General features: G+C 32.0%; 1 protein-coding gene across 2 annotated transcripts in view; it reads right to left on the minus strand.

The window, feature by feature from the left end:
* Window positions 1–14,503, minus strand: part of KLHL1 (kelch like family member 1) — a 407,738-nt gene that overhangs the window by 345,833 nt on the left and 47,402 nt on the right. The gene's annotated exons all lie outside the window — the stretch shown is intronic.

Genomic DNA, 14,503 nt, shown 5'->3' on the forward strand with positions numbered 1-14,503 from the left:
TGCACTTCAGAAATCCCCTAAAGGACAAAGGTGATTGATTGATTCCCCTTTTATGTGTCATAACTTGTATTCTAAGACTCATTTAAAATAAATATTAATCAGGCCAGTTACTACACTGATTTGAATTACTAATTTATTTTTTTCTTCTGAGTTTATTTAGTTGGTGATAACAAACTTCTATTTCTCCAGCTTATGGAACATTATAAAAATATTTAATCATGACAAAAGGCAAACATTAACCTGGTAGTTGATAAATATCAAGCCCTAAACATAGCTTTTTTATGAGAGCAATTTAATAATAATCTTCAACATATTATCATCAACATCTTTGTGGCATTTTATCATTTTGAAAGTGTTTTTATATGCATTAACTAGATTTGTGGTAATAATTATTATCCCTAGGAAAAGGAATCTTGTATTTTCCATAGCTAATGATAGCAGATAAATAAATCTTTGTCTAACATTTTACTTAGAATAGAATTTTAAATGGAAATCAATACTGGTTAGTATAAGGAGGTTCGTTATACTCTCAAGTTTAGTAGGAATACAACATATGTTATTGGAAAACATATTAGACGTGTCTAGGTCGCAGATTTCTTTAAAAATAGATGTGTGGCATGGTGTGTTAGGGCGTTCTACAAAATAATCATTAAGATATTTTCTTATGTAAGAATCTGGGGCTTAAGAAGTTTTTATAAATATTGTATAACTATGCCATGTAGAAATTTTATAGCATGTATTTAATTAGTAATATCATGCTCCTAAAATCAGAATCTCACAAGATGAGCAACTGGAGACTTCTGCCCTTATGTAGCAAATGAAAATGAATAACAGATGGTTACATCCTTTATTGATAGTTGCCTTCAGCTCATCAGGTTTTACTTTTGGTTATAAAATATTAGCATTATCCTAGAGTTCTTTCTATGTAGGATTAGCCATTACTGTTTACTTTGGGAAAAACCAGTGCAGCAGATACTTGACAGTCACTGGAAAGAACACATAGACATTTCCTTTAAAAGGCAAGTATTTTATGCAGACACTCCATGAATCAAATTTAACTCAATAAATGGAAGAAATTCCAACACTGACAACATTTAAATGTACAGCAATTGGGCACCTGATAAAGATATTTTTAAAGAATTTCTTGGACTAAGATTAGTGGATATATCACTGATTTTTAAGGGTCCTTTCCACCTGTGATTTATGATTCTATCTGCTCTTGCTAACATTATTAATTATCTGCCAGTTCTACTAACATTTCAGAGATGGAGGTAAATTGCTAAGAAAATCTACATCTGTTTTTTTGTGGACTCCAAAATAAAAATCCTAACTTAAAGAATGGATATAAAGGTATTTTTTTTTAGTTTTGGTTTTATCAAGAGTTATTTTGATTTGTCAAATTCTATTAAGCTACATTTTTGTAGATTAATTTTTATTCTTATATATGACAAATATTTCCAAAATTTCAGACACATATTTTATATTATTTATCATTGATCTCTACTTTCTTAGCAGCTGCATAGGGCATTGAATTCAATTCAGTTCATACTGAAATCCAAATTCCCAGTAAGTAGCACAAATTCTGATGCACAGAAAATGTGTTTGCTCAGTCAGCAGTGGAATTCAAAGTTAATGAAGCCATAATGAAATATGATTTATGTCTCTTTTTAATATAGTATATTTAGTATCACTCTTTTAAGGCTACATATTATCCCATTAACCAGGAGACATAAAAACAAAATCAATACACATGCTCTATGGGAACTTGTGAGAAAGGTAAGGAACAGTGCTGAAGAACGTTTACATTATTTCTCACACTTATCTAGTAATTGTGAGAAATATTCTGATGTAGCTATATTCTAAATAAAGAGATCTTTTCTGTGATGGTAGCTAAACTGTAAAAAAAAAAAAAAAAGCCTAATATCTTTTATCTCCCAAATTTAGAAGGCATTATCTAACAGAGGCTTTTCCATATTTGAAGCCAGTACTTAAAATTTGAATTTAATAAAAGTATTTTTGCTAAAAATAAGCATCCTAGACACACCATAACATATTTTGATATGTTGTTCTTCAATATATTTTAGTAACTAATTTTGTGTACCAATATTGAGTAACCCAAGCTATTAAAAGAGTTGTTAAAAACTTAACTTTTTTTTGTATTTCCCTTTAAAAAAGAAAAAAGAATCTAACTTGCATTTTTCTGTTTCCTCTGAAACAGGCTCTTCTCTCTCTCCCATGCACATACATTAAATTCAGTTCAATCATTGCGGTGGGGGGAGGAACAAGTGGGGCGTTACGTCCTGTTCTTGAATATGGAGAAATAAAACAATGAATTACACATGACGCTTGATCTTCATGAACATATGCTTGAGTGAGAAAAACAAAAGTACACAGTTTACAGAAACAAATACAAGGCAGAACGGCAGAAAGTGATTATTGCAATAAATATACTAAACAAACTGTTATGAGTACACAAAAAAATAGACTTAACTTAGATTGAGAAGACAGAAAATCTATATGTAAACGATAAAATTTGAATGTAGTCTTGAAGAAAAATATAGAATTTCAAAAACTACGATATGAAATCAAAAGGATAAAAAGTATTGCAGGTTCTATGAATAAAATATAGAAAGATAATTAACTACAAGACTTTTCCCGGAGGTGTCACAATTAGAATGGTGGTGACTGAAATATCTAAGGGTACTAGAAGATGTAAAAGTTAGATGAGGGCCAGATTTGGGAGCACATTATACTCAGCACTAATTTTATTCTTTATGGTATAAGCAATGGGAGACACAGAGAGCTCTGTGAGAAAGTGACAATATGTTTTTTAGAAGTTTAATTCAGAGAATTTTGTGAAGGGTGCACATTATCAGGGAAAGAGGTTAAAGACAGTGAAATGAATTATGATATTATTGTGAAAGTGTACTTAAAATAGAAGCAATGGAGAAAAGAAGAAAAAAAGTGGAGACATATTTGAGGGATAAAAGGGATTAATGACTAATTTAGTATGAAAGACAGAAAAAGGGAACTGAATAAAGATACCTCTAACGTTTCTATTCTAAAATACAAGATACCTGGGAAATGGGCTGGTTCTGAGCAGGTTCAAGTGAAAGAGTTGGGAAAAAGCTTTTATTGACATTTATTTACTATATGCCACACACTGTACTAGGTACTCTACACACATCATGTCATTTACTTTCTGTGAGAAAGTAATGAGATACACATTATTATCTCTCCATTTTTTGTAGAAGAAAAAGCATGTCAGGGAAAGTAATTTACCTATCACTGTACAACTTTAACTGATACAAATAGAATTTTTGCAAATTAAATAAACCCATGTTTGCTTTGAATTTTAATGATGTAGTTGTACAATGTGTGCTATTTTGTGTCTGGATTTTTCTCAAAGTTATGTCTGAGAGATTCACACTATGGTATGTTGCAGTAGGTCAATTTCTATTGCTTTAAAATAGTCCAATGTAAAATTTAATGTGCATCTTACTCCAATTAAAATAAGTAGTATTCACTAAAAAAATAAAAATAAAATAGTCCAATGTATGAATATGCCACATTTTATACACTGTATTGTTGATGGATATTTGGTTGTTTCCAGTTTGAGTTATTACAAATAATGTAATATTCATATTTGTAAATATGTTTACATATGTTTGGGTTTATATGTGTTTGGAAGGTGTGCATATTTAAGAGTGGAATTAGTGGTTCATTAAATATGTGTGTTCATATTTAGCATTATATTGCCAAACACTTTTCAATTCCAGTTGACAAATTTACACTCACACCAGTATTTGTACTGATTCTTTGAAAAGAGTAGATATTGAATATTCTTTTCTTTTAAAAAGCTTAGCCCTTCTGATTGGTACTTACTTCCATTTCACTGTGTTTTTAATTTGCATTGTAATGGTACCCATTTGGGTGCCTGCTTTTGTAAAGTAGCCAGTTGAAGTTTCCTTTTTTTAAAAAGTTGCTTATTTTTTTTTTTAAGTTGGTTCATTTTTGGAAATATATATTACATGGCTTTTTGCATAGCGTCCATAAACCGCCCTGTGAATTGGCAAAGGTTTTGAAGGTAAAAGTAGCTTCAAATACAGGGTTTATCCCAATTCCCTTCTCTGTATATCAAGATTTTGCATCCCCAAATCCTTGCTGCCTGCTGTTTTTGTTTGTATGTTTATTTATTTTTAATCCACTTTTTAAAATTCTCAGCAGGAGGAGTATCTAATTCTTGCTTCTGTAACCCAGCCAGAAGCATAAATCTTTTGTTCTTTTAAATATAATAAATATGAGAAGCAGAAAATCCATATCCATATAAAACTATCTATCTTGAACTGATGAGAAATTTTGAGGTAGAAATGAACAATTTAAATTTGAGATTTATTCACCAAAATTTATCAATATAAACCATTTGAATGATTTAGATGTAAAAGTAAAAGGCGTGCTTTCTAAATATATTTGTATTCCATGAACCTTAAATTAATTATTTAAGGGGCATGAAGACATTGAAATAGAAATCTAGATCAAAACTCCTCAGTGTAAGATAACTTTTTTCCCTATTCTGTTTAAGTAAAACTGAATTAGTTCACCTTTAATCAGTGCAAGATAAAAATACTCATTAAATTGAGTATAAGTAAGTTCATTGATGAGTAAGTGAATATAGCATCTATCCATGACTGTCTTATAGTAACTTTTATTTGTTTAGTTTATTTTTTTAATGTTTTGAACTTGCATTTGTGAAAACCATACTATTCTTATTAGTTCAGTAATTTCATCCCCATTCACATTTGCGTAACAGAAATATAATCTAGTTATACCAGCACAAAGTTTACTAAAAAGAAAAAAGAACTTAAAAAATAAAATGAATTTGAAAAAAATTAAATGAATGTACATTCTCAGTTATCATTTTTTTCTTCTGTTCAAAGGTATGTGATATTGTCCTTGATCTTTTTACCTTAAGTTAATAAAGAATTTTATTTTCTCTTCTAAAACTCCTTTTTCATTTTAGCTTTCCAAATCACATCATGGTTGCTTCCTGGAGATACTTAGTACCATTAAATTTGGCCACAGATTCTAATCTTTCTTAATGGCAATTCAGTTGCCTCTGAAGACAACTCAGGTGTAATTCATCATTCATTACAAGCCTTCACCTAAAACTCTAAGCATCCAGGTCCATCTCTGATTGCTTTTCTTTATGTAGACTTTTGTCAGTGGGATACATAAAGCTCTTGAGAGATACAAGTGTCTTCTTTATTCCAATATTATATTTTTCTAAGAATCATGGTTTTATTTTTTGAAGCAGCCACTCCACAGACAGCATTAATAATAAGTGCACAGTTTTTAACTCTAAGAAGGATACAGTCTTTATTAAAGTTTCAGTCATATCTTTTATGGATTTAAACATGTAATGTATTTAGTAACACTTCACTGGCATCATGAAATGATTTCTGATTTGATCTTTATAACTAACGAACTGTTATGTACAGTAATGTTTTTATTGTCACTTTCACTCATACTCTTATTTCCCCTTGCCATTTTGTCATTAAAAATTTATCCATTGATAAAATTTAATTAAAAAAGAAAATATAAGTGCAAAAGGAAAAGAAAATGCAAAATCACAACCTAACAAGCATGATGATATTCCATCCACTTAACAGCATATTTAATCAGAAACTTCAATGTAAGTAAAATAGGATTTTGGCTTTGTAAAATTCCTTATTTTACAAAATGTAACTTCATCTTTTCACTCCAAAAAAATACAAAATAAGAAAGAGGACAACTATTGAGATATTTTTGAATACATTTAATTTTGGAAAAAAAAAAAGAATATGAAAATATTCAGTTCTCTGTTGCTAGTAACACAGCCTGGCAAGCTACCTCACAATTGCCTGTTTTGCATGAATGCCTTGCTTTTTTGTATGTGAGATGTGCTGCCTTGGAGAATAAATTTTGAAAATATTGTGTTTCGGCTTAGATTTTATTTATAGGTGGGCTTATGTAATTCTATGGTTTCTTTTCTACCTAGAGTCTGTCATTCTTAAACTCAGCAGGGTTAACTCAAAACTACCAGAACATCAATACTATGAAATGTTGCTTTCTTCAGGAAAATATCCATCAAAATATTAATTGGATAATCACAGGTTATAAAAATACCTATCCTGAGAACTGATTGACTATCAAGCTCTAGGTAGAAGACTAATTAAAGGACATGGGTACATACTGAACAAAGCAACAGTTATTTATGAGAACTAGTTAATCAGCATGCAAAGAGAATGAACAAAGCAGCAATATTTACTTTGGTCAGTTGGCACCCAAAATTTGCTAGATGAACATTAAATACATAGGAATGCTATAGTGTGTTTCATGTCAATATGTACGGGGGTGTTATAACTTGTCATTCAGAAACTGATGCTCAGCCTTTGTCCACACATCTGCTGTGAGAGTCCTCGCCATGACTGTCTTGTTTCATATTTTCAGTTGTTTGGTTAATATTCTCTTAACTGTAAGCTTACAAGGTTAGTGAGCATTGCCCACCATTGTATATGTAGTGCTTAATACTGTGTCTGATGAGTAAATATATCTGGAAGAAATGAAGATATATAATAAATAACCTGGCCACCTGCCAATGCTAGTGCACAACAGACTTGTGCCACTATCCTAGACTTAAGTTTAAAGCAGGGTGAGAGAAACTGACTCCTATGCATGGTCTCCTTGACATTGTTACCTGGAGCTTTCAGCTCTTCAAGTCCCCTGATTATCTATTTTCTTTTAATTAATTTTGAGATGCAATTTCAGTACTACAAAATGCACACATATGAAGTATACAGCTTGCCTAATTTTCACCAACATGTATATGTATGAAAGCACGATCCCATCTTAATTACATTTTATTTCCCTCATTCAAGAAAGTTTCATTATAATCTTGGGCAGTCAAATCCCCATCAAACATTTTGATCAGGCCAAGACATCTAATTTTTATCACCATGGATAACTTTGGCCTGTCATAGGATTTCACATGGATAGGATTATAAAGTACATACTCTTTGTAACCAACTTCTTGTGCTCAGAAATTTTTTGAGATTCAACTTTTTTTAATAGCTCAGTAGTATTCTATTGCATAAATATTTCAATTTAAAAAAATATATTTATTCCCTTGTTGAATTATTTCCAGATATTAACTATTTTGAATAAATTTGCTGGTCTCCTGATTCTGCTTTATATACCTTTGAATTTTAACCACAAATTATCAAATCTATGTTGTCATTGATGTCTGAATCTCTGAAAAGATTCTTGTATATACCTATACGCATAAGGGATAGGGCAAAATAGTTCATAATTTTTATTCTCAAAGACAGTTGGCTCAAAATAAATGAAAGATGTTGACACTGTTCGCTTCTTTTGTTCTAAAACGCATCACAATTGTCTTGGGGCACTGTTTGCTCACTGGCTCAATTGTCAATTCCTGGCCCAATGTCAATTCTCACTATATCAGTTCTTCATTCTGAAGCAGAAACACTCCCTTAACACAAATATGTTATGAGGGAACGAGGAAGAAAATTAGGGAAAGTAAGGAGAAACTAAGCATTGATTACAATCTTCTTTATTGCTTCACTTCTATTTCTTTAAAATTATCATTAGCTTATTTAATATTGTTTCAAAAGTACTAAAAATCTGAGACAGGCTTTTCTATGAATTCATGTTTCTTACCTTTAAGAGATTTATGTTCTACAATATAGCTATTATTTAAAGACTAAAGCACAGCTGTTATTTAATTACAGTTAGGAAAATTACATTTTAGAAAAATGAATCAGGGTTTCAAAGGATGGGGAGGGTGATTTTGGCAAACACCTAAGTCATGATCAAATGATGTTGACTTGATACTCTAGTGCTGTTTATTGACTATAAGTCCAGGACAAATTAAATACCACTCAAGTTATTAAAATTTGTTGGTACTTTTATGCAGGATTTCACATCCTTGGGTTATTCAGGCCAAGCACTTTGCTTGTAAGAGATGATCATTGCCAGAACCAGCTTTGTGGTCAAATCTCACTAGACTATGGCATGTTAGCCAACCTTCCCTACACCGTGAACCATATTAAGGAGAGAATAATAGATTAGGAAGAGGTAGGAAGTATCTGATTAAGAATGAAAAGCTGAATGCTGAGGTGCTTGCCTATTCCTACGACAGTCAGTAACAAGAAAGCAGACATCTTTTATTTAATTTATTGTTCATTAACACTGGGAAAGAAATACACTTTGCAGCAGCAACTACTGTTTAAAATAAAATTTTAAGAACAGTGGAAGGTTTTAGAGACCATAACATTTTCCCTTGGATTTTATTCTTTAAATCTATGTGTTTGGGGGGAAATAAACTGTGCAAAGACAAATAATGTAAACCCATTATAACCAGAACTTTTCTAGATTTACATTAATGCCAGAAACAATGCCTTTGTTCGATTCAATGGCACCTAAGCATCAGTTGATGTAAGGTTGTAGCAGGTGGATCAAACAGATGGTAGTCAGAATTCCCAGGTTTACCACTAACATTCATCACTTCATCAAAACCAAGATAAAGCAGAAAATATTTAAAAGAGAAGGCTAAGCATATATCAACTCCTATTATGAAGACCAGTGTGCTAAATTTTGCATTCCACAGTGATTATCCGGGGGAAATTAAAGCATTAACTAGAGACATTGATAAATATTTCTATCAATTTACTCAGACAAAAATGTTTTTTAAACTACAGACTATAGCATAATTATTCAAAATAAACAGTAATTAACTGAACTAAATCAAGCAACACAAGGGTTTGCAAATTTGCCCTGTGGTTCACCAGCTGTGCTTTTTACTGTCTGCTCTGTGAATTTGTACTCAAGCTTTGTGTTCTCAAGAGGAGGTAGAAAATTTAAGCATGTTTTAGAAGCATATTAAGTAAGGGTAAAATTACCAATTTAGTCAGTCTAAATCATCTGGAAATGAGAGATTTATTTTTTAAAAAGATCTTTATGAAGCAAGATTAGCAAGCCTTTATTGGACACCCTCTCCATGACAGTTGTGTGAAGCATGAGGATATAGACTTAAATAAGACATTTAGGGTGTAAATAGTATAAAACAATATAGAAACATTATCAAAAACATTTTGATGAATAATTTAACTCCAGGTTAATGACTTAGTAAATTAGGGAAATGAGCAAAATTCCTCTTTAGAGATACATTAAAAATAGGTTTGGGAAAAAGAAACTCCATGAACTACCTCAATTTTGGCCTCAGATTCCTAATTCTTCCTGGTTAGTGAGAAAAATTTATTCCAGAGCCTGATAATGCTGGGCAAGTTTTATTTGCTTCTCTTTGTCATTAGAGATAGGCCTCACAAATCAGCTGCAAAAGAGTCCTTGTCCCTGTCACGGTTGGAATTATAATGGATAATTTGCCTGTGCTAAGTTCTTAGAATCCTATTTGTAACCACAGTACATATTATACTTCTGTTGAAAGTGGAAAGATTACATTACAACAGAATGAAAAACAATTATCTTATATAGTTGCTCTTAGATGCTAATCTAGCTACCCACCTACCTAAGCACATTTCTCCTTGTTCAGAGTCATGTTTCTTTATCATTCCAAAAGCATGCTTTTCAGTATTTAATATATAAAATAATATTTATTGATCACTTTCTAGGCACTAAACAGAGCACTGGGGATACAGAATAAAAGAAACCAAGTCTCTGCCTTCATGGTTCTCACACCCTGGTTTCCACAATTCAGCTTTATAATTTGGCTCAACTGGAGAAACTGTCATGGCATGATCTTCCAAACAGTGACTGAATAAGTACTCAAAACCTCCATAAAAAATACACTAATCAAACCTGGTAATACCTAAGCATTTTCATATTATACTTTAGAAAGAAATAAGTAATATGCAAAAAGTGTCCTCTATTCAATGCTATTCTATTATATGTAATACACTGAAGTAATAGAATGATCTCATTTGATTTTCAAAACACCCTGTGAGGTAGGTATCATTTTTTCCCATTCCTACAATATATATATTTTAACTTACTCTCTATTTTTTGGTAGAATATTATGACTATAAGAAGGTGACGGACTTGCTCAATGTCACACAGCCACCAAGTGGTTACCCAGGGACTTGAACCCTGTTTGGGATAAACTGCCATTCAGACCACCTGTTGCTCAGGCTGTGGTCCAACATGGGCAAGTCATTCAAATGGAACTCCTTTTTACAGGATTGGAAAGGAGGGACAGTGCTAGCGCAGGTAATAGGAATGACAGAGTCCTGCACAAAAAGTTTTGGGGGAGGCTCTGGTTGCTGAAATATGCAAACAGTGGGACTTTTCAAGGAGCATGGACTCTATGGCCATAAGAGTCACTGAGACCCACCATCCTTCATCATTACCTCTGCCATAATCATTGCTGTCCTCAGGTAATGGTTCCACCAACGAGTGGAGCAAATTTTTTTCCAAAACTAGACGGAGGTACAGAAGAAATAGAAAGCTACAATTGCCACCCCAAGACGTCTGGTAAGAAAGAAAACTCCAGAAATACTGACAAGCTTAATAGTGACTGTTCCAAATATACAAAACCTCTTAAATATTCAGACCATCTCAGACACATTGATCAACACCCTCCACTGACCTTTTTGGGGAAGTGAGAGACAGGTTTAATTACTCTGTTAACTCCAAAGACTATTTTTAGTGTAAATAAAAATACTTGGGTTTGTTTTCTTAAGGATAATTGGGTATATGTGAAGATACTCAATTATCATATGAAAACCAAGGTAATTTAAAATTAATTTTAATTTAATTTTTTATATAGATCCAAATTTATTTTATTCCACATGGCTTTTACATGTTATTTCTTTTTTTCTCTTCTTAATATTTTTCAGCTTTATTAAGATATAATTAGCAAATAAAATTGTAACATATTTAACATATTTAAGTTGTACATTGTGGTGATTTGATATATGTATACACTGTGAAAGGATTCCCCAAATCTAGTTAATAAAAATTCCACATATTTATCTTTTTCTTTTTGGTGAGAACATTTAAGTTCTACTTTATTAGCAAATTTCAATTATTGTAATATAGTGCGATCAACTATAGTCACCATATTTTAAATTAGATCTTCAGACCTTATTCATCTTATAGCTGAAAGCTTGTATCATTACCCCTCCCTATTTCTCCCACTCTCTAGCCCCTGGCAACCACTTTTCTACTCTCTGTTTCTGTGAGTTTGACTTTTTTTTCTTAGATTCTGCATTTAAATGGTACCATGCAGTGTTTGTCTTTCTCTCTCTGGCTTGTTTTACTTATTTTAAGTATCATCATTGATACTTTGTTAGTTATTATTTATGAGAATAATATGTGTTTCTAAGTATTTATTTAGTTAACATTATTTTGATTAACATTAAAATTTGTTTTAAAAGTAACAGAAATGAGTATCAATTTTTCTAAAGTTAATACAACACATAAAGTATAAATAACTTTTGTATGTGCTTTGTATTTACAAACTATATCTGTCACAGAGTTATACTTTCAGCAGAATATGCTGTTAATTTTCAAAGTTTTCTTCGGTCATGGTAAACCATATGTTCTTCACTAAAGTTTTGACCATTAGACCCATCAAAAGTATAAATGAAAGTAACATTATTTTTCATTTTCTTTACACTGACATAAAATCATTAAATTATGATGATTTTATTAAGAACTTCAATGTCTTCTAAATCAAGGTATATTGTATTGGATGTTGTTTTTAAATACTTTATCTTTTATACAGGGATATATATCTGAGTTTTGGACCCCAGGTTAAGTTTCACAAAAGTCACCTCACTTACAAGAACTTCCAATATTGTATTTAAAGTTATTACATACAGTGGGTGTGCATATGCTGTAGTGTATAAAAATGTGCCTATTTTGTGAGTAGAAATAAAACAGATGCATTTGCTCACCTATGAAATAACTAAATAGTTATGGCTTAATGTAAATTCTGATGTAAAAGTTTGATAATAAATTTATGCAAATAGTTGAATAGATTAATTTTTAATACTATCAGTTTTTTTCTTCTGATAAAAATAACTAAAATTCAGTTAAAACTATGAGGAAGTTAGTTCAAGAGTTAAATGTTCCAGAGGCCCAGTTTTAGGGGAGGGAGGTTCATGTTTTTCTGAGTTTTAATTCCAGGGGCCTTCTACCAGAGTCTTAATGTGAAGATCCGAGAAAAATCCTCTCTTATTTCCAGTAGGAGAAGGGAAAAATAAGAAATTCTTTTGAAATACCCTCAGGGTTCTCTATTCTCTTTAATAAGACCTAACCTCAAGGAATCTATTACACTGTCATACCAGAATGTAACCTATTGAGATTTTATCAAAACTTAATCCATCTGGGAGAGAGGAAATAGCCAACTCAGGCTCACTAAAAGACTGACCACTGGGGTGCATGTATCCTTTTGGGCCATGTTTTTCTCTGGAAATATTCCCACTGTTTACAATAGCCAAGACATGGAAGCAACCTAAATGTCCATTGACAGAGGAATGGATAAAGAAGATATGGTACATATATACAATGGAATATTACTCTGCCATTACAAAGAATGAAATAATGCCATTTGCAGCAACATGGATGGACCCAGAGATTGTCATACTGAGTGAAGTAAGTCAGACAGAGAAACAGAAATATTGTATGATATCCCTTATATGTGGAACCTAAAAAGAAATGATACAAATGAACTTATTTACAAAACAGAAACAGACTCACAGACTTAGAGAATGAACTTATGGTTACCAGGGGGAAAGGGTGGGGGGAAAGGGATAGGGAGTTTGGGAGCGACATGTACACACTGCTATATTTAAAATGGATAACCAACAAGGACCTGCTGTATAGCACAGGGAACTCTGCTCAATGTTATGTGGAAGCCTGGATAGGAGGGGAGTTTGGGGGAGAAAGTATACATGTATTTGTATGGCTGAGTTGCTCTGCTGTGCACCTAAAATTATCACAACATTGTTAATTGTCTATACTCCAATATAAAATAAAAAGTTAAAAAAAAACGACTGTGACGTAATCATAGGGCACTATACAGTGCTTCCACAAACCCACCTCTACCACCACATCAATAATTCTCCTGTATAATACAAGGGGATTATACTAAAAGAACTGAAAGACTTCAATGCTATTTAAAGATTGTTTAGGGATAACCAGATAAAACACAGGGGGCACAAATAAGAAGACCAGAGCAAAGTTTAGCCTCTGACATCACAGCTTTAGCAAAATATAAACAAAGTCTAACTTCTAACCAGACAACCATAGAGCCTCAGGTTCTTTTTGCCTGACACATCATGTATGGCTTTCAACAAAAAAATTGCAAGGCTTGCTAAAGGGGCAAAATATATAGTCTGAAGAAACAGATCAAGCATCAGAACCAGACTCAGATATGGCATAGATTTTGAAATTTTCAAATTGGGAATTTGAAATAACTTTGCTAAGGACTGTAATGGGAAAAGTAATATGCTAAATATAACATCTTAAAGGCTCTAATGGGAAAAGTACACAACATGCAAAAACAGATAGAAATATAAGCAAAGATGTGGAAACTCTGAGAAAGAAACAAAAGGAAATGCTAGAATTCAAAAACACTCTAACAGAAATGAATGACTTTGATGAGCTCATCAGTAGACCACACACAGTTGAGAAAGTAATCAGTGACTTTGAAGATATCTCAATAAAAACCTCCAAAACTAAAATGAAAAGAGAAAAAAAAAAAAAACTATGAAACAGTATATCCAAGAACTGTGGTCCAATTGCAAAAAGTGTAGTCTTATGTGTAATGGACATACCAGAAGGAGAAGAATGGGAAAAAGAAACAGAGAAAATAATTGAGGTAATAATAGTGGCTGAGAATTTTCCAAAACTAATGACAGACACCAAACTGCACATCCAGAATTCTCAGATAACACTAAACAGGATAAATACCAAAAATTCTTTATTTAGGTGTATTATATTTACACTGAAGAAAATCAAAGACAAAGAGAAAATCTTGAAAGAATCCAGGGGGAAGAGGGAAACACCATGCCTATAGAGGAGCAAGATGAGAATTACATCAAACTTCTCTTCTGAAATATTTCCTCTATGCAAGCAAAAAGAGTGGAGTAAATACTTAAAGGGTTGAAAGAAAAAAAGCAAGAAAACACCAAGCTAAAATTCTATTTAGAGTGAAATTACTCCTCAAACATGAAGGAGAAATAAAGACCCTCTCAGACAAGAAAAATAGACTTTGCCACAAATAGGCTTACCTTGTAAGAAAGGTTAAAGAAGTTATTCGAAGAGAAGGAAAACTATATAGGTCAGAAACTTGGATCTACATAAAGAAAGGAAGAATAATTGGGGAAGGAATAAATAAAGGTAATATATAAAATTTTCTTTTCTTTTCTTAATTTAACAATTTGTTCAAAACAATAGCAATGATGTATTTGGTGGTTAT

This window comes from Balaenoptera musculus, chromosome 18, assembly GCF_009873245.2.
Source record: "Balaenoptera musculus isolate JJ_BM4_2016_0621 chromosome 18, mBalMus1.pri.v3, whole genome shotgun sequence".
NCBI lineage: Eukaryota > Metazoa > Chordata > Mammalia > Artiodactyla > Balaenopteridae > Balaenoptera > Balaenoptera musculus.